This window comes from Stegodyphus dumicola, chromosome 1 (genome assembly GCF_044657685.1).
Source record: "Stegodyphus dumicola isolate Sdum_Otavi_A_Nest chromosome 1, ASM4465768v1".
NCBI lineage: Eukaryota > Metazoa > Arthropoda > Arachnida > Araneae > Eresidae > Stegodyphus > Stegodyphus dumicola.
This window is the reverse complement of record NC_140768.1, coordinates 272,313,394-272,335,792: the sequence shown is the minus strand read 5'-3', so window position 1 is coordinate 272,335,792 and position 22,399 is coordinate 272,313,394. Positions and strand designations below refer to the sequence as shown.

Here is a 22,399-nt window from a genome sequence, read left to right as displayed (position 1 = left end):
ACACATAACTGGCATGAGAGAAATAGAAGTCGTGATAATGAAGACATGAACCTGTAGAGAGATGGTGCCAACTAGTTTGCCTTGGAGAAGTTAATTCCAATCGTCGTACAGAAGGCTGAACATTTAAAAGTCCAGCTGTTCAATTAAGTTAAAAATCTGCAGAGCAAGCTGAAGTTTCTTCTCCACCGAAATCAAGCTTTCAGGGCCTTAACAGATTTAAAGATTTTGCCAAAGAAATTACCAAAATGATCTCGAAGGCTTTCAACAGGAGATTCAGTCTTGGGGATGGAATCGGCAGACTTAGAAGTAGGAGCTGAGGTATTTACAGCATAATAAACATCAGTGGGTTTTTTCCTGGGTTTGCAAAATTTCTTGTTGGCATCAGAAGGCAGCTCGGGAGCAGTCTTTTCAGTATTCTTTTTAAAACGAATTTTGGGATAAAATTCGCAGCCCTTGAATGAAGCAATGCGAGATTTTTTACATCTCACACAGGTAGGCTTCGCCTCTTTTGGTAGAGTGCAAGTGTAGGTGAGTTGATCTAACCCACACTTCAGACATCTAGATGCGTTGTTGCAAAATAGTTGTCCTTGTCCTAAGCGTTGCCATCGGAAACACATTATATTACTTCTGTTTGATCTGAATCCGCGAATAGACACTTGGAGATCCAGAATCTTTTTCTTTGTATATATGCTTCTGCCAGTATCGTTTCTCGTCAGCGATCCAAAAAAATACAAGAAGTTTCTTTTCAAATCCATTTGTTCTCCGAATAAACTGAGTCTTTTAAATAATGGGAAAATCGTCATTACAGAGTTCATTATGAATGTCTTGAACATTCCAGTCTTCCGGTAAGCCGCGAATAACCAAGTGGAGAGTATTCAGAATTGGTGCTCTCTCCGGACTTAATAGAGGTTCGAATCCCGCGAACGGGTTGGCTGCATGGGTGTTTTCCCCATGTGTAACGTGTATACGAGCCAGTTTCCCTTAGAAAGTCCTCCACGAAGGCATCCCTCCCCTTAGGCAGATAGCCCTAAATACACCACACCACCACCTTTCCGGACTTACAAGCGCCTTCCACGCTGGGATTTATTTAAGCTAACGGTGACAAATGACGTGGCCGACCCATCTCAAAAATCGCTTTATCCCCACAGGGCAGCAAGTTGAAAAATCTGAACTGCAGGCATAGCGGAGCTAGTCGACACATGGAACTGACTCCTTTAGCTCAGATAAACCCCAGTGTGAATGGCCCTATAGAGTTTTCTCTTGAGAAATCTCTAGTACTTTTCCATTTTTCGAAGTGACCGGAATGCATGTACGGTTAAAATTGCATGTAAGGGCCATATACGGTTACAGTTAAATAAAAGGATTAATTACTTATTCAGTGGCAGCACCAATTACAGTTATACAATGGCCAGACTAAAATGTCTCCAAATGGTCGCCAAGTTTGGCGACTTCTTGTCATATTTGGCGGAGACAAATATTAGTCGCCAAAACCATCGTCAGCTTGGCTAGGTATTGCCAATTTAACGAAATGGCCATTTACCTCAATGTTGAATAGACTTGCCTCTGTAATCTTATTTTTCCAGCAGATCTTTGCTTTTGCAAACATAATTTATTGACATATAAAGAAAAATGTTTTTTTGAAATTCATTGTTAAACAAATGAGTGCGCAATATCATTATCCTGTTCATATTTCTACGTATGTTTAAAATTTGATGGCTGTGGTGTCACCGTCTTTGCACAGTGCGACAGCCTCCCATACTCACTCGCACATTCTTAATTTCATAATTAAGGCATGTGTGCCGTCATTCTGCTTTTGCTATGTGATGCTAAGTCTTATTTTTAATAAACTGTATTTACTCAAAATTGCGTAGTTTATATTGAAAAATAAAAATTTAAAAAAAAAAAAAAAAAAAAAGAGCGAGTGAGACAGTTGAGCAAAAATAGCAATTGCGACAATGTAAACTATGTTACCGCAATTCCACTGTGTTTTTGCATTTCATTTTCGAAGTACCTATTCAGCAGCGGAATTAGACCTTGTGAAAGAGCCCTAGAAATCATAAATGAGGAAGTATTTGCATCAATTAATGTAGGTAGGTGTCTTTATTCGAACACCAAACGACTTATAATTCGTTTGTGAAATCTCCTTTCTTCGTCACTACCATTTGTTTAACTACCGGAAAGTTTTCTTCTGTAGTATTTATGTCGCTTTAAGCATGCAGTTTGCATTGTTAATGATATTTATGTCAGTAATTAATATTTCCTTGCCGGAGGAATTGATATAGTTATACACAGAATTAATATGCGTTTTCTTAATATAATTAATAGTATATTATGATTAATATGCGTCTTTAAAGTGAAACCAGAAAATTTTTGTAATCGTACTGTAAATGATAAGCTTCTGTTTACTGGCGCCGGTTAATAGAAACAGAATTTAACATTTTATGCATTATTTTTCTTTTGATTTCCTAAGTGAAGAAAGGGAATATCTTCTTTTTTTAATAAATGGGATAGTTGTTTCAGTCACTTTTGATATCGGTGGCATTTTATGCAAAATTTTCGCCAATCTAAGCAGCATTTTTATCTCTTGCTGGAGGCTCACCAGCGGCTGAGCGGTAAAATCGCTGAATACTGGTAATTCTGTCTGAGCTTCGAATCCCGCGAAGGGGGATTTTTCAGGTCTGCGTGGCGTTTTCAGGTCTTCCCCATGTGTAACGTATATACGAACCAGTTTCTCTTAGATAGACCTCCATGAAGGCATCCCTTCCCTTAAGATAGACCTCTAAGTTTTGGCGTAATCACATAACCCCCCCCCCCGAAAAAAAAAAAAAAAAAAAAAAAAAAAAAAAAACCTCTGTTTGAAATACAAGTAACATTTATAAACAGTTTATTTTGAACTGTTAGCTGAAGTAACGTTAAAACGTTTTTGGATAATGAGTAAATCATTTCTTAGTAAACACTTCATTTTGAGTAAAGAAGTTTGATTTCCTTTATGCATTTAAAAGTCCCGTTTTAACAACGTTAATAATAATAATAATAATAATAATAATAAAAACAGCAACAATTCGTCCTAAATCCTTTATTTCTTGATTATTATGCTATATAAATAAGTTTCTGAAATCTTAAAAGAATACAAAGCATTTGTTAGCTTTTGTCAGCGACATAAAACATTCTCCTTTGTCTCACAGTGCGGGGCTGATCGAAAAATGAATCATCTCTTAATAACTAAAATTAGAGACTCGCTGGTCTAAGTTTTAAAATTTTTTGCTTTGTTCAATACATGAATTTATTTTGTGTATTTCTAAAACATTTGCTTCTTGGGGAAACAAAGGGGCGGACTTGTTTCTGGTTTTGCGGAAATATATACGTCTGTTCAATAAAGCAGTGTTAGTATGAGGTCAAATTTTGCATAATTTTAAAATTTAATTTAGTCGTTTGTTGTTTTATTTCAATTTTAATGGCCTTATATTGATAATATATTAACGTATGCGTTAATGGTCTTTAAAGTGGTTGCCATTTGTCCGATTATTTTTATTGTTATTTTTTAACTTGGAACCAATATCATTTTCGCCTCTCTAATCGTTTGCAGTCGGGATAAAATCTCTTTCGGCATCATTTTTGCATTAAATAATAACTCCTATTAATTAGTACGTACTTCTGCAGTTTGTTTATGATTTGTTATAATTGCAGATATATTTAACTGACACTATGAAATAATTTTTTATTTATTTTCTTTTGGCAGAATTAGAAGTAGCTTGGTGAAGGTAACTGTTAAGTTTTACCGCAATCATCTGTTTACTTTAGAAGACTCTAACTTAAGATACTATTTTAGTGTCTGTTATATAATTTACCTTGATTCTACTAAAAGCATTAAAATCGTTTTCTGTTAAAAAGGAAAGAATCTGGGATGAAAAAGACGTTTAAAAGTAAGTGACCAAGTAATAGTTACGATTTAATTGGATAATCGTTACGATTATATAGTTACAATTTTGAATGAAAGGGTGATAGTTTTTAGGAATAAGAATGAACAGATAAATTTTCTAGTAGAAGGTGATAGTTTTTAGGAATAAGAATGAACAGATAAATTTTCTAGTAGAAGGTGATAGTTTTTAGGAATAAGAATGAACAGATAAATTTTCTAGTAGAAGACTGTTAATTTTCATGTCATTTGGTAAGCGTATTTTAAAAGTGCAGTTTGCCCTGGTAATTTTTTGTCTTTAGGAAAATTAAGTATCTGCATCTCCAGTTAAAATGTTCTTCGGAAAACGTATTATTTATTCAAGATGAGTAATTGAAATAACGTATAGTTATTTTCACTTTTATATTAAATATTATGCATGTGCATATTTTTTAAAAATGAAATGTATCAACTTTCTTAAATTATATGTAGTATTTTAAACCAAAAGTAGGATGAAAAAAATTAAATTTTTACAACCCAAAATATCGATAACATATTCTTATAGCGAAATTTCAGCTGTACGTGTTTCTCATTTATACGCTTTTTTCGAGCGAGCCCTTGAACAGTGTATAAACGGGGCTTTTATTATTGGACTTCTGAATGTATATATTTTCTTTGATTATACGCAGGACCATAGTCACACAAACAAAAGGTAGAAATTAGCTAGCAGAATAAAAGTTTTCTGCAAAATTTTGTGATGCCCGAACACTTTTGATAACACAGTGCATATTTCAGAATTCTGAAAGCATATCTTATTTTCTTATCTAGCTAGAGAATTTCTGAAAGGTTAGCTTTCAAATAAGAGCACTGGAATATCTATTCTCTACTAGCATTCCAACTACAAGTACTTCAGTATGTATTATGATATTAGACTGAAAAAGTACATTCCCCCATTCGTTCCTTATTAAAACCGTCAGGTTTCTCATGTTTTCATCGGCAATTAGAATCCATGAGTTGCAAATTGTTTCCTGATAGAAAGAGAATGCGCTTTTCCTATATTATTTCTAAAACTCTGTAATGTCATATGTTCGTATTTCCTTGATTTGTTTACATATCATTCGTACATTATCCGCCCAATAAGAAGTCACTTTTTTTAAGCGTATTTTAAAACTATGAGTTGCTTTTTCCCACTGTTAATGCATTGCTCAAGGCTCAAAATCAAACTGGCTACTTGATGATTTCTTCTTTAGGAAGATTAAATTTTTGCACCTGTAGTGAAATGTTTTTGGAAAAAAGTACAGGATGCCCACAAAGTTCCTAAAAATTTTAACAGCTCTTGTGTGGAATGGGTCAACTTAATGGGGTTAGTACTGGTTACACTTTCGCTAGCAGTGTTCAACCTCTGGTTGACAATCCTCCAACTGTGGGCAAAGGTAATAAATTAATCAATGTATCGAGGTAAACTGTATTGAGGCTCTCATGGTTTGCTTACGGAAGAAAAATGGCTCGAAAATCTTTTCATGCAGCATCCCATACCAAACATTCACTTTCGGAGTGTCCCTTTTCAACTTCCGTGTGAAATGAGGATTTTCGGATCCCAAATCCTCACATTGTGCGTCTATTAAACGGAAACAGACTGTTAGGAGAAAACCTTGATATGTGTGTAATAGCTTTACCTCTTACCGAATGCCCACGTAATAAGGTAAAATTGTTCAGGGACATTCTGGACACCTTATATTATTTATTCAAAATGAACCATTGAAGTAAAGTATAGTTATTGTCAATTTTATATTAAATATTATGCCTCTGTGTATATATTTATATAACTAAAAATATTCGTAACTTATTTGCTACGCAAAAATACATTCGTCCAGAATTAAGCAAAAACTACCCTCCTGCAATCGGAATTTGAATCTTCTACTGATTCAGTTTTTGAGGCACCCATTACTCGAGCGAATTGGCCTTCTGAGTTTCTCCACCGTGAGACTGTTTGGATCTTTTTCAGTCTAATTTAGAACACTGGTATTGTACCAACTGAATGGCGAACTTCTATCATTATTCTCATGCATAGGAAAGACAAAGATCGGGATAGTCTCTGTAACTATAGATCACTTTCGCTTACTAGTATTATGGGGAAAGCTATGGAGAAAATAATTGTGAGAAAACTTAATTATTACTTAAACTTGCGGGCTTCTTACCGAGGAGCAGGCGGGGTTTAGAAGCTCCAGATCTACTAACCAACATGTTGGCCTCCTGAGTCAATGTGTCAAGGACGCCCTTGATAATTGACAGGTCTTGACCGCAGTTTTTATTGACCTCAAGTCTGCTTACGACAAAGTATAGCGGGAGTGCCTCCTACTGAAACTCTCGGGGCTAGGCATTAGAGCAAATCTTTTTAATTGGATTAGAGGCTTCCTGTGCCAGCGCTCTTTCAGAGTCAGGTACGGTAACGCTCTGTCGAAATCTAAGATCTTAAAAACAGGTCTCCCACAGGGAGCTGTTAGTAGTTGCTCTTTTTATAACATCTGTATTAATGATTTGATGTATAAAATACGAGAGATTTCTGGCGTCAAGTGCCTTTTATACGCTGATGATTTGGTTTTCTGGAAAGTTTCTAAAAGCGAAAGTGCAATGAGAAATATAAAGACTAAACTCTCTGCTACCTTGAATGCTTTGGAAGTTTGGTGTGATACTAATAATATGGAGGTGAACTTAAATAAATCATACTGCCTGACTTTCTCACTTATGCACCAATCTGTGGATCTTCAGATGACGTATAAGGGTACCCAATACCCTTGTGCGATAAATTTAAATATTTGAGTGTGACGTTTGACCACAAATTAACATGGAAACCACATGTAGAGGACTTGTCCAATCGTGCTACGAAGAGACTCTGTGTCCTTAAACGCCTTGCTGGGGCAAGGTGGGGTTGCACTAGACAAACCCTGCTTATCATTCGTTTATTCTCCCCCTTCTGACTTACTGCTGTGAACCACTTGTTGTAGCCGTGGAAAATGTACTCTAGAAAAAATCCAAAATCAGTATTTACGTATTGTTTCTGGAGTCGTGAAGACCACCCCGATTGACGCCATGTTTATGTTAACTAGTGATAAACCCTTAAGAACCGTAATTCAAGAGAATGCCTTAATTCTCTGGCAAAAGATCATTAGAGTTCCTGGGTGTCTTTCACTCTGGAATGAAGTCAATCAAGATCTGACTGGAAATCTAAAGACACAGAGAGTTTAAAAGGGCTTTCTACAGAGAGTTTTTCAGTTAAAAAGTTCACTTGGTTTAATAAATGAACCAGAATTACTTGTTCCACTTCAGAATCCAATAAATTTGAAATCTTTCTGGATTAATCTTGACCTGGGCAAAAAGTAACCAAACGTAATACAGATCCCTCTGTTTTAAGAGCCCTCGCTTTCGCAGTATTAAACATTTTTTACCCTGAGCCAGAATGGCTTCGGATTTTTACTGATGGATCCCTCTTGTCTGATGGCCCTAATGCAGGTGTCGGAGTTTTCTCCGAAATTTTCTCTTTCTACATTCCTGTGGGCAGAGGTTCTGCGTTTGACGGTGAAATTGCTGCGATTCGCACAGCTCTGTACTAGCTACCATACCACTTAGAAAAATTTACAAGAGCTGTTATACTCAGTGATTCCCGAGCTGCTCTGTTGGCTATCGTTTCAGATAAAAGTCCCATATCAGAGGACATATTGGATTGTCGACATTATCTACAAAACCTGGCTTCATTTGAGAAAACTATGGTCCTCCAGTGGGCTCCTGCCCACTGTGGGATTCCAGGTAACGAGAAAGCCGATTTCTTGGCAAAAAAAGTGGTGCTTTAATCATGCAGAATATTTCTCGTCCTTTGTCTTTCCATACTGTTAGGGATCTTATTAAGAGATCTTTCAAAGTACGTGCTCAAGAAGATCTCTATCATCGTGTTTGTCTTGGAAGAATGCTATCCCGAATTTATGTAATGTAATGGCCCAAGGCGTAGAGCGGTTGCTGATTTCCGCCTTGCCACCGGACATGACTGCTACGATATCATCTTCATAGATTCAAAATTGTTCCTCCTCCGATATGCACTGTGTGCAGCTCTGAAGAGGTGATGGATGCTGCACATCTACCCCACTGTCCTGCTCTGCGCAAGACTTCTCGCCGAGCGTTACTGGGAGGCAAGAAATAAGTGAGATTAATGGATTCTGTTACAGCTTTTTTTTTTTTTTTTTTTTTCCATTGTGTGGCTGTATTCTATGTTCTTGTTTTTTGCTGTAACTGTTCATAATTTGCCATTGGAAATAAAAAAAGTATTCGCATGTCTAATTTATTTTGTCCCAAGTTTATATCTCTGATTTTTATCGTTCTCGGATTACTAAACAGTAGAATGTAGCCTGAATGTGTTGAAGCTCATAAAACAAATATTCAAGGTGTTTACGTATTATTATTATTATTTTTTTTTTATAACTTGCGATTTCAATAAACGTAAAGTATTCCTCACGTGTGCTGATTTGGGGTAGGGTCAGCTCGTCTAGTAAGCAACTGCAAGGTCTTGGGTTGATTCCCGGCAAAAAACACAGTTTATTATCTTAGATTACTACTCACAAAATCCCTTATTATTCTACATTATTGTCGTTAGATGTATTTTATATCGTAGTTTCTCGTGTGGACGTTATCGTCCATCTGTAGTTGCTGAGGTGGTCTAGGAGGGCGTTTAGTGGTCCGAGGAGCAGTGTAAAAGGGAGCACTGAAAATCAGTAAAAAACGCTAGAAAAATTTGTCTGCTTTGAACACTTTGGAAACAAACATTTAAGCATCCATTTAGTTATACAAATATTTTAGAGTCAGAGAATCATATCAACTGATCCTTCACACTATAGTCTATTACTCTAAAGTAAGAAATTCAAGGTTATATTCCTCCGCTCAGATTCCTCGTTAGGTTGGGAACAATAGCTCTGGCAGGTCCCCTTTCACTCTATTCCTAAGCATGTTTGTCTTAGGAAAAAGCGCTTGGATGAAGGCTGACTTGAACTACCATCTCAAATGGGTGAACAAAATACTAAGTGCTGTGCGGTGATGACGACACTTGCATTATGATCGCAAAGGGGGGAGTATGGCAATGACTTTGAAGTGCCTATTTTAAAGAAACGATCTGTAGTTGGTCCAAGTTTCAAGTACTTTATTTAGTTATTCATTAAAAGGATCAGAATTTAACGAACTATCAATCTAATATTCTGAAAACGCGACCATAAATACATACTTGCAGTGGTATCCAGTACACCCAAGTAGGTTCAGTACACGAAGTTCTTTCAATATATATCATTTCATTTGCTTTGAGAACAATCTCTTGCAGATTCATAACTATAAATTTCTTGAGAATTCTTTAATCGTTTACTGTTCTGTTTCTGTGTTTTATGCCGATTTTAAATTAATAATTTGATGCAATGCAATAAATACTTAAAATATTTTTAGCATTTTTCTACAGATTAGATTCAAAAGTCATTTATTATACCATTGTTGCAAGAGTAAAGGGAATTCAGAACAAGATAAAATTCGAAAAGAAGGCAGTGAATCAAGATATGTTGGAAAATTGATTCATGTGATACAATTAAATGAGAATTTATACACTGCTTGACTGAAAAAAATGCAACATCGCGAAAAAAAGTGAGTAGAATACGAATTTTTATCACAGGCAGAGAATGCATAAATCTAAATAAATGATTTTAATTTCTAAAAGATAGTGCAATACACTAATCTAATGTACTGGGTACAACTGGATGTAGGACTATCTTTGGCGAGGGGATACAAGATAGAAAGAACCCTTCGAGATACAGATGATATATCAGCTTGCGGATACTATCATGAGGCATGTACGCCCATAAGCGTGTGTTTTCTAATATCCTGCGCACTTCGTTCTTTTACGGAGGCTGATAAAGATCGAGGAAACGACGCCAGATTTCTCAACTGCTTGATTCGCATAAGGTCTTAGAAACCTTACTGGCCGAAGAAGCATGAAAGGTAGAAAGAAATTGTGAGCATCAAAATTTCAGCTAGTTTTACAGGTATAATCTCACTGCACTAACTGTACAACTCAGTCGCAGTTTTGATGAAGAATCCGAGTATTTGAATTTGAAAAGACGGATCCGAGTATTTGTTACCCTTCATCCCCAACCATCAATCCCCTCGAGATGACTTTCGGCTCACCAATATTTTAAATGCCCCTGTGCCGCAGAGGCACGATACGCTTATAAGCTTTCTTCGAGATACGGGCTCAGCGTTACGGCAGCCAGCGTCGCTAACCATTATGCCGCACAAAACAGCTGGCCAAAAAAAGTATCTGCGGAGTTTTTCTGGTGGACATTGTCTTGCTCAAAACATCATTTTGCAGCCGCTGAAGTTAGGGTATTGTAACAACTGTACCCACGTATCGTCGTTTCAACATTGTACTTCTGATACGAAATAGAAGTGATGGTGTCCTAAACCATGACGTTGCGTTGTTAGACCCTATGCCGTTCATCATTCGCAGCTGGAGGCTCTGTTCCAACAATAACGCAGGCTTTGGCATCGGTGCCTTTGCGTCAGTGGCGATCTTCATAAAGGATGGCCGCTTTCATCCAGTTTAAAAATTTTTCTTTCCAATTCTGGAGCATCGAAAAATTCTGTGCATATTCTGCATAATGTGGACAGTCGTGCTTTGTAGGGCTGTCACCGCATGCCTTCGAATGCGTCGATACAAGCGTGTTGTTGTGAACGCATATATAGGTGCGCTCCCTCTGTGATATGAAGGAGGACTCTTCTTCCCGTGAAAAGGTCTGACTGCCAAAACTGCCAGTTTCATCGTCTGCTAGGCATGTGTTCGACTATATATCTCTTCTGAAACGAAAAAGAGCTTCAAAAACCGATTTCGCTTTGCCGCAGAGTGTCGGCTGTCTACTTGTCTGATTTCCCTTGTGTATTATCTCGCTGACGTATTACGTGGGAAACTTGCATTTTAGATCATTTACATAAATCGTCCAGCTGCGTATTCCTTGCATTTGAATAATTTTACCACTAAATCTTCTGCATTCTCTTTGTGAGATGATGTATTTTCTATGTACTGAGAATTTATTGGGCTATAAAGCAATTATTACTGAAAAAAATGTTTTCTTGCTTGAGTATTCAGAAGCAGCAAGAAGCTGTCAATCAATTCAATTTTTATGCAGGGAAGTAATTTAAAATAGTCATATTAATTAATGTACGAGACTGGAAACTTCTGCCTAGACTTGCGAATATAACACTAGCAGCATTTTTCTAGCCCATTTTTAATTAGCAGATCGCAGGAAGTTACCGGTGACATTTATATATGCAGGATATTCCAGAAAAATGGCTGCAAGCATTATTTCATTAAATATTGATCCTAGATGTGTCCTTCCAGCTATAAAAATTCTGAAAGCACTAATAATATCTGTGTAATTATATGTATTTTGAATTCTAAGTTTACACATTTACGTACGTAAATCTTGTAAAAGGGAAATGATTACTATATGAATATGTGCATTAGTTGTAATATACTGCAGCGAAAAGAAGTATCCTCCCCCCAGTTGAAGGTGAGATGCCAAATTTTTAATAATAACTTATAGGGTTTGGAATTCAGTGCAGAAATGTTAAGTTTCACACTTTCACTGGTTTGATGACGCGTGAACTTTTGACTTTGAAACTTACGAACTTAAGAAGCTTCGAGATAAGATTGACATGCCAAAGTGAAAGCGAAAGTAACGAAACGAACAAGATTACCTGAGGCAGATGCCAATTGTTTTTGTCATGTCTCTGATAAGGCAAGTAATTATTGCCTTTATTTGGATCATTGTAGTGTAAAATAACGCAATGCTTCGGTTGTTTCAGGTTTTGTTGTCGTGTCTAGCTTCCTAATTGAAACTGAAGATCGTGATGGCTGCACATAATATTTATCGGATTGTATAGTGATGCCTTGTATAGCGAGCGCAATAAATGCCAGGAAAAGGTTCATTATGCGGATCGCTGTTATACATAGATTACTGTGGAAATAATTAAATCACTTCCCGAGCTCGGGGTGTAGTTGCAAACCAGTGTATAAAAATTTCAGGCTCTTTCAAAAGCCCCTATCCCCAGCACGAACGGTATACGTCTTAGCATTACCATGTTGGAATTTGTTATCTTATTAATTGTAAAACTTTATATATACACTATGTATGTGTATGTGTATCTAGTCATTTTTTAGTGCCTGTTAAAGTCTTCCTAATCTTTCACTTGAGGTGGTACACTTTGTATATCTAACGTTGGTTTTTTGAGAGATCTAGGTATCAAAAAGTCGTCTAAAATAGTTTCCTTCTCGCACGTCTTCAGGGTGATCCTAAAGTAGTGCATGGCTTTAACATTGAACAAATCTACAGTTTTGTTGACTTGATGGGAAGGCCATTTCTTGGCTGTGCCGTGGACCTCTTTCTCCAGCTTCATTGTTGCCACAAATATCGGTGCTTTCCGTGTTCTTCTCTTCAGAAGTAAAAATATCCGTTTTATTTTCTTTACGTTTCTGTTAGAAAAGAATATGCAGTGATATAGTGATGCGATCAGGGTGGTGTTTTTGTAGTAGCTCTTCCACCGTCCTCATTCAGTTCCAGTGATGTAGATATTTACTGGCTCAACGTAGACGTAAGCTGGACGGACTTATCCAAGCTAAATTAAGTCCTTTGACTCATTTTAGACCATTCGTCCTAGATCAGTGTAATGACTGATAAACTGTTGAATGTTTCTTTATTGAATTTTCTGTCATGTCAGGTAAAAACCGACAGATTTTAAGTCACCCTTTGAAGAATGCTCTTGTGTGCAGTAGTAGTAACGGAGGACGTGGGCACCATCTCTCTACCATTACGGTTAATCGGTTCTGCCCATGCTCTTGTGTGTAGTAATCTCCCGACTTACTTAAATGCGCAAAAGCCGTAACGTTCGAACTGAAACCTCCAATTACAAATAAGTACTCAATAAGCACAATACTTTCTTCTACCCGTACACTCTTGTATTCAAACAAAAATCGCCGGAGTTAGTTTAATCGTATACGTCTTAGCGTTTGTTTACATGTGTTTACAATAAAAGAATTACCCAAGACATTTAACTTTAGAATCTATAGACTCGAAAACCAAACGGCTTGATAATTTTTTAGCAGATGTATTCTTTCTAATGTTTCTAACTACAAGACCGTTTACGATGACAAAAAGTCTATGACCCCACAGTCTACACTAGACATGTTTCTTAGTAGCCGCTCACTAACTCTTTAAGGATAAAAAAGTCAGACGACCCTGATTGCCTACTGTCTGCAAAATCGAAAAAATTAGAAATTGCGAGTTTTTGTATTAATTTATCTTTATTTTACATTTTGTGTTTAGTTTGTATCCGAATAAGTACTTCTGCGTGGTGCTTCGTTTAGAAAAGAATTCTGTGTAAATAATATACATGCATATAACAATAATATTACAGTTTGCTACTAAGCTACGCTGAAAGATTTTGTAAATTTGACGCACGTAAAATTCAAATTACGTAAATGTTTATGGAATGCATTATTATTTGGCGGGGGAGGGTTACTGTACAGTTTTCTGAAGTTGGTAGTGGTTTATCTGTTGAAGCAAAGACTTTGCATTGGATCTTTATAAAATCATACTTTTAACTCTTGTTCCTCCTGCCTGTCTTTCTCTTGTGTATAGACTTGATTAAATAGTAAGCACAGCTTTGAGTTTATTTCTTTTCCTATCAAATAATTTTTGACAAAGAATGTAGACTTCCATTATCCATTCTTTAAAAATGTATTGGGTGTTCCAAGCGTTTTGGATCAAACACAACAGGACAAAAAAATTGATTAAATATGATATTCCGTGTCTAAAACATGTGGGATTCTATGATTAGTAGAGTTTGAATAATTCTTCTTTTGTATTTAAATTTGATTTCAAGATGGAATGTTTTTCTTAGAGAGGAAGGAAAAGAAAGAATTTTTCAAAAAGAGTCAAGTAATGCTTATTTCTTTTATTTTCATTTTATCATTATAATCGAGATCGTTTGCTTCTAAATTATAAAGTTACTTTTATTAATGAAATATTAGATAATCAAGAATAATGATTCATATATTTTTTTGTAAATAGTCAATTTAATCATTTCTTCCGTTTTTGTTGGCTCAACTGTGGACGATTTGCTTTGGCGCAGAACACAGGTAGTTCTACTTGGGCTCGATTTATTGCTGAACTGGCTGGCTGCATGGGATTTTTTTGGTTTTCCCCGTTTAAAACGTAAATAGAGCGAACTTCTTGTAAAAAATCTTTCATGAAAGCATTTCTCGCCTTAGGCAGATAGCCTTCGCATAATTCTGCATAATGATTAATAAAATTTAACTTACATTTTGTAATTCAGCATCATAAGTTTTGAAAAAAGAAGGAAGCCGTTGAATTCTGTAGTATTATCTTAGTAGTGACCAAAGCAACACCAACCACGTGAATTTATTATTAGGATCTATATGTTTCCAAGTTATGCAGCAAATGATTGCGTATAATGGTCTTATGCTGAAAGTGTGAATTCCAGAATTAAGCTGAAAAACATATCAATAGTAGATTATCTTTGTATAATATTTTAGTATTAAAATAAGGTAGTGTGCATTTCCAGGATTATAACAAACGTTAATACAGTCGCAGGCTGTGTTTAAAAGGCGTAGATATTATTTCTTGATATCAGACGGCGCCCAACAAATGTTATAGTGAATTTTTAAGGTTGATGCACCCATCTCCTGCCTACCCCCTCCCCTAAAAAAAGAGCCCACCAGCGGCCGATCGGTAAAGACACTGAACACTGGTATTTCGGATCCCGCGAACGGGCTGGCTGTATGGGAGTTTTCGCGGTTTTTCCCATGTGTAACATGTATACGAGCCAGTTTCCCTTAGAAAGTCCTCCACAAAGACATCCCTCCCTTTAATCAGACAGCCCTCGTGTGCTTTGCCATAACTAAATAATCCAATTCCCTAAAAAAAGATATGTGTATTTATTGTAAATTTTACTTCAGAAATCATTTATTCCTTACTAATCAACCGTAATTAAAGCGCGCGCACTAACACACATACACACACACACAAAAAAGGGGGGAGTGGGACACTAAGTAGTAAAAAAGCTCAGAGTACTCGTATTAAATTCTAGTGGCTGCTTGAGCATACATTTGACGTTTTGAAGCATTTAAAAAAATATTTGAGAATAATGTGCGTTTACGAAAAAACTTCTGGATGCATTTTCAAATGTTTCTTCAGCTATTTCCTTTATGTGGTCTTGAGCCACGCGTATTTGGTGTCTAATATTACTGTAAAACTCGTTGGCTTTTGATCTGTGGTTGAACCTTCACTTTCTATGTCTAGTTAGCGGTTGATTAGTCTGAAGTGGTTTTGTTAGAACTGGCTATAACTTGGCCATTTCTCAGAGAAAAAATGGATGAAAAAAAGTATGGCTTGCTATCGTATTATTGGATGTTATCAAATTAAAAAATTAAAGCGCCTAAAGGCACGTTAAAAGCAAGTATAAAACAAAAGTTAACAGCATTATCTGCTTTTTATATTGAAGATTTAATATGCTGTTACATACCTCATAATTTCATCACCATTATTCTTTCAAGTTGATCGTCGTCACCATTATCTTTTTAAGTTTTAAGACCTTCAGTTTTAATTTCCAGCCTCTTTATTACAATGTTGCTTTTGTAGCACAGGTCTAGCCATTGCTGATCATTCAGCTTTACCTTTTGTAATTTTTATTTTCTTCAGTCATTGCATTTTCTTCAGATCAGTTTCTTCTTTTCCTCTTTTAATCAACAACTTATCTTAATAACAGTCTTGAATATTCTGTGCTTCGAATTCTTATGTCACCAATCGAAGGTCACTTTTCATAGCAGTTAAGCATCATTAGAGGCCTAATTAAGACATTCTCACAGACCTTTACCAACACTTGTTTCTTTTATAAGGAAAAAAAGGTAGGATTCTGAGGAACTGAAATGTGTCTTGGAGGCTGTAGGTGCAAGCGTTATGTGTCTGAATGGTAATGTACTGTGGGTGTCAAATAAATTATCATTGCTTCTGAGTAGCAAATAAAATTACCTAAACAATAGTGTCCAAATAATGGAAGCTTTATTTGAAACTTTATATTGATTAACGAGTGTTGCTGCTGTGTGTAGCTGGTTATCAAGAAGAGAGTTCAGTTTTTGAATATCTTAACAGTGTTTTGTTAGAACATCCGAGAGCTCCATAGTTAGCAGATCCATCATCTGTGTTTAATTTCTCTTGTATTATTTTTGCTTCTGAGGTTGGAAAAGTATATGGGCATTTTTCTGTGCATGAAATAATTGGCATTTTATTTATTTATGTGTAAGAAATTCTATTTAACTTCAAGAAAACTCTGAATCAGATGGTTGTAAAATTATATTTTTAGAGCCCTTTATATATATATATATATATATATATATAAAGAAAAAAAGAATTAGAACTTTATGGTTGTTACTTATATTTTTCATCACCCTAAACAACAAAATCCTGCTAGTAAATTAGAATATGAAGTTAAATATCTTCTTAATTTAATGAGATCTTATTGTTCATATCTGCATTTGTTCGATTTCGTATATTTTTATTATAACATGTTTGTTCGTGATTATTTAATTGTTTCCCTACTTTTTACTGTAATAATTGTTGGTCAAAATGTCGTCTCCTTGTGACCTTTTCTTTAACTATAGCGTTGTGCAACTCTTGATTGCGAAAGTGGGAAGAGTCAAGCGAAGAAGAGAGTTTATTCACAAAACGCGGTCGTTTGAGTTTTTACTAAAGAGTGGTTGGTTAGTCGTACGTTTGCCCTCGTTAACGCTTGATTTGCAAAACGTTAAGTAGTAGCCCTGCGGTCATGATCTGTACTTTTGAAATAGAATATGTGTCAGGTGAAACTGAACTGGCTAAGGTTATGAACGGTTAACTCTTGCTGCAAATGCTTTCGCAGACTTTTTTTTATAGCAATAGAATTTTTGCATTCTGCAGTAACTAGGTTAGACGCTAATTAAATAAAAGTTACAACGTCTAGTTTTTTTTTTAAAGAAACAAACTTGTGAGTAGTAGTATTAGAATACATAGAAATGGTTGACATTATGTACCAAATAAGCGCTTGGATTTAGCTATACGCAACTAAATTTGGTAAAAGTAATTTAATGATCTGATGAAACTAATAATTACGCAACAACAGGATTTATTTCTGTGTAAACAAATGAGGTACTGTTTTCTGCTTGAGAAGAGCAGAAAATTTATTTGCCTTTTGACACAAGATTTTTATCTACATTTCAGATTTATTAGTGCAAATAATGCATATGCCATTAAAGTACAAAAATGTTGTAAAATAATTATCGTTAAAGCTACGACTAACTGGTGCTATTCTGTATGTTATTTATAACGTGAACTGAAAATTGTTTATTTTTATAATCCCCTGTTTTTATAAAAAAATTAAAAATTCTGGAATTTGTTACATAATTTCGATGTCAGGACCTAATTAATGAGAAATATACGTCTAAAATGATAAAAACTAAATTCATTACCTTGAATTCTACTTATCGATAAATCGTCATTTTTATTACACTTCGAAGCAGATATATTATTTTCAGTTAAAATACAAAATGGCGTCATGGCAGAATACAATCTACATCGGAAATCTACGCGCCTTAGAAAGTATATTTAGCTATACGTTTCGCTCGTTTATAATTTGCTAGTTTTAACGCAGAACATTTTTGCGCTGTTACTAGCACCTAATCTATACCCCATTTACACGCATATACAGAACTTAAAATATGGTTTATAAAGTTCGCTACAGTAAACTGCAGGGATGAAGGTTGCATTACGCGAAATAACAAGATTGTTAATAGATCTTAACAGCATTGTTGTTCATTCTTGTGCATAACCGATTCTCAGAGTGCTGCCGTTCGGCAAAATTTTTGTAAATTACTAGTATAAATTTCAGGCCAATATTTTATCGTCTCGCGAATTTTGTGACTTTTCCCCCGCGATTGCCATTTTTGCTGTTGCCAGTGGTCGAGTGGATAAGACCAATGAAAATATACTAGTAGTAAAACCCAGATTTGTTGGTTGGCTATTTGGATATGACAAAACACGCAAGGGCTATCTGCTAAGGAGAGGGACGCATTCGAGGAAAACTTTCTGAAGGAAAATGGGTCGTATTCACGTTTTACACGGGGAAATCTATGAAAACCAACCATGCAGTAAGCCTGTTTGCCTAGGTTTGAATCCAGGGCAAACTCCCAGTATTCAACAGTCTTTAACCGTTCTGCCATTGGTGGGACCAAGACTCGGATACGAATCTCAGCGAATTAGTTGACTGCGTAAGAGTTTTCATTTTTGTCTATACATAATAAAATATTTAAATCAATCTGCTTGTGCTTTATGTCTAAGGCAGTCTTAAGATGATAGTGGGGTCTAGACATCACTAATCATATGATGTACTCCTAGACGTGAGATATATTCCGAGTTTTATAATTATTAATTACTGTAGTCATTCAGTGTTTCATATGTATTTATATATAAGGGAGATTAAAACATATGCGCTTAAAAGCGCCCCTGCAGCCTTTATGGAAATTAACACATCGTCGATGCGAATATATATAAGCACGAACATTTTGATATGAGATTATTGTCGCATTCGCCTATTTCCTAACATGGAATCGAAAATGCTCGAATGTTAACAATGACGATGTTATTACGAAATGCATCCAAATAGGATCATTATGCTGTTATTCATTTTTTTGGCTGCCGAAGGGCAAATATCCAACGGAATATGAAGATTAACGGTAGACATCCAATGGATTGTGAAGATTGTATATATGTCGGAAACCATTCGTTGTGGGAATGGTGCTTTATGTTTCAGTGCTTTTCGCTACTCGATTCAAGATGCAAGTCGATCTGGGAGGCCCTCGACATCAATAACAGACAAGAAGCGGGCAGTTGATGATGCGATTAGGACGGAATGTCTCATATCCATACGCGCGTTCTCAAAGAATCTCGACATAAAAACTTCGGTAGCATGTGAGCATTATCCGGCAGGAGTCAGGCTACTATAATATCTGCAGCCGGTGGATTCTAAACAAAAATCGAATCGGTTGGCTGTTTGCCTGAAGTACCTGATGCCTTTCACTATTGAAGGCAACAGGTTCCTTAAGCGGATTGTTGCAGGCGACAAAAGCTGGCGCCACCACTGCGAACCTTATTTGAAAACGTCGACTGTGCATTGGTGTCATCTTTCGTCCTCTCGTTGCAAAAAGTTAAAGAGCCAATGTTCTGCGGGAAAAGTGATGCTTACCCTGTTCTTTGATTTTCAGGGCCTATTGATTTCAATCAGCAATTCAACCCCGTGTGACAGTATCACAGTCAGTTTACGTCGGTACGGTACAATCATTAATTTTGGTAAACCTGTGTAAGTTTGATTACTTGAAACCTATATTAATTAGTATGCGTATAATTGAGGATTAAGCCTTATTTTATGCTTTTCCGTTAATTGAAAATTATGAAGATCGTCGGAACGATAACAGATGAGTATCGAAATTTAGTTGGAATTGCCCTTAATATATTGGTTCGAAGATGTTAAAAGAAAGCAGTGTTGCAAATGAAAAAAATTATGGTGTCTCTTCTGTTGTGAAGAGGGTTTTCCTTTCTCTGACCTTCAAAGAGAATGAGTTTTTCTCCTTTGCGTGCAACTTCCCCCTCCTTTATTACGTGCCTTAAAACCAAATCAGTACAAGGATATTGTTTTCGCATCATCAGTGCAAAAGTTAATTATGGGGAAAACTGTAGAATGCCTTAGAATTCTTGTCAGAAAATGTCGCATTAAGAGTTTTCATTGCATGCGAGATTCTGTAGTATATTGCTATGGAAGAGGAACCTTTTTCAGAATTTGCAAAATTGAAGTAATGTATAAAATTGAATGTTACCGTATCTACATTATAAAATAATCATGTATGTCTCGAAATCGTTTACGATTGGAGGGGAAAAGGGAAAACTAGCGATTACACATGGTTTCACATTTACCGATCGCACATTCTCATGCGTAATTTACAAAACTGCAGGAAATATAAGTGAAATGCAAATATTCGCAACCCGAAGTGCCTGTAATGAAACGGTAAATATGGAGATGAAATTTTTAGATATAGTAATAAATTACTATCCTCGTATTCGTCAATAATTCGTTTCAGGACATACTGCGGATTACAGCTAACATTACGTAGAATATGATATCCAAGTAATATATATATATGTATTCAGTGAGGTTAATTGCTAAATTTGGTGCAGTAAGACATTATCAGTATTAATAAATAATAATAAAATAAACTGTACAATATAATTTAAAAATTTATTCTCCAAATTCTAAATTTATTCAAAATTTTGCTTTCTCAATAGAATGGATAAGAACATCATGACTTTTCTTACGTTTAGAATCACTGGTAGCATTACTACTGTTACGCTTGGAATACCTTTTAACGTAAATAAAAGATTTCTGAATACGATACTGCGATGGAATATGACTAATGAGACCAGGGAGAGTGTTCAGAGCAGCCCTGAGAGAAATTTAGCGGGAAAATATGTGTACTTACGGGAGAAAAAGGAGTCGGATGTTTTGATCAATTAAAGCCATGGTTAGTGACTAGCATTCTCCTATCTGTCACAGAGAAAACTATGAATTCAGAAAAGCGCAGTTTTCAGAAGCAACCTGTTACCTAGGGATGGGCAAACTTTTTCGGTCGCGCGCCAAAAATCGAAAGAAAACAGTTTGGTGGACCAAGATAAGTTTTTCTAAAATTTTAAAAACAATATACAAGTATTACAAATTAAATATGTTAATGAGATGAATGAAATTGTGATTTCATTTTTAAAAGTTCCTTATATTGAGGTTCGAAGTGAGATGTACTGATTCTAAGGAACGAGGCTAAATGCTCATCTCTCAGACTATTTCTGAAATAATTCTTTCTAAGGTTTATAGTTGAAAACACTTGTTCACATATATAAGATGAAGCAAACATAGTACTGATTTTCTGGGCTTGAAATATTAAATATGGGAAACTTATTTTCGATAATGATTTGTAAAACTCTAACTTAGGCATATTTAGAAACAACTGCTTGAGATGATTGTTAGATTGCAACTCAATTAACTCAAGTTGCAAATATGACCTCACTGCTTCACAATTTACGGTGAAATATATTGTAAAAATATCCAGTTCTATTTGAATGGCACTAAAATATGCGCTCGAACTCAAAATGTAGTTTTTTCAAGCCATCTTCATAATTCTTAAGCTTCTGTTCTCTTCATTTATTGAGGGTTATAGAATTTAACCTCGGGAAATTAGATAAGTCGTTCTTAGCTAGCTGCCAGGAAACAGATTAAGTTTGATTAAGTTAAGTTTTCTCTAGGAGGTCTAATTCACCTATATTGGATTCCCATATGTCTGCTCGAGAAAGAGATAACGCTTGTTGACGCCAATCTACAATTATAACTAACAAAGAACTTCCGTTTTTAACACTTGCTGTCTGAAAAGCTGTCCGTGCTTGCTATTTCCGTCGATTTATGTTTTGTAGAACAAAATTAGAGAAAGTAAAAAGATCATCAGTCCTTTGAGAAAAGGGGGGAAAATAATATTTAAACAAACTAGAAAAGGATATGGATATATAATATATAAATATATACTTCTTTTAATTTGCCTCGGAGCGGCAAATTAAAATTCTATCCGTGGGCCGGATAGAAACTTCCGGCGGGCCAGAGTTTGCCCATGCCTGCTGTAACCAATGACTGTGCATCAGGTTCTGAAGATGGCCAGTCATCGCCTTCCCTGTTAGTTACATGCTTCATGAAAGTGTATGCACTTGCGTACAATTTTGATGACTGGGAATATACAAGTATACTTGTAGTATAGTGCTTAGCTTCTTTCGAACGCAACTACATGCAATTTATATCCCGTCAGTTTTATAAAGTGCAGCTTATGATAAAAACCATTTTTCATAATCTAGCATTTTGTTTTTACGAAATCACAGTGGTAACAAAATAAAAAAAAATAGTATTTGTCTTCGTAATCTAAGTATAAGGAATGCATCTAAAATAATTGTGATAATAATAAAATAAAATAAGAGGTATATTTTAATTGCTCCAATAAGTCGAGGTTTGATTTTATGATCAAATTATCGGTTTTAGAGATCGATTTATACGCAAGTGTATAATACAGTATGAACTTTATCGGCGGTGTTCTGCAAGAAAGGTTATTGAATTAACTAAATGCTACCCTTTGAGATAAAACCCAAGTAAATGTTTTAATTTTTAATGTGAAGGGACATAAATTCTCTTAGTTAATTTTTTAATGTTAATCTGTAGCAAATAAGACGATTATGGTTTTAAAAGGGTGTATTAAGGGATAAAATCGCAGTTTTATATTCAGGATAATAATTTTCA

General features: G+C 35.6%; 1 protein-coding gene across 5 annotated transcripts in view; it reads left to right on the top strand.

The window, feature by feature from the left end:
• The window catches only part of Fatp1 (Fatty acid transport protein 1), a 210,023-nt gene that overhangs the window by 151,150 nt on the left and 36,474 nt on the right, over positions 1 to 22,399 (top strand). The gene's annotated exons all lie outside the window — the stretch shown is intronic.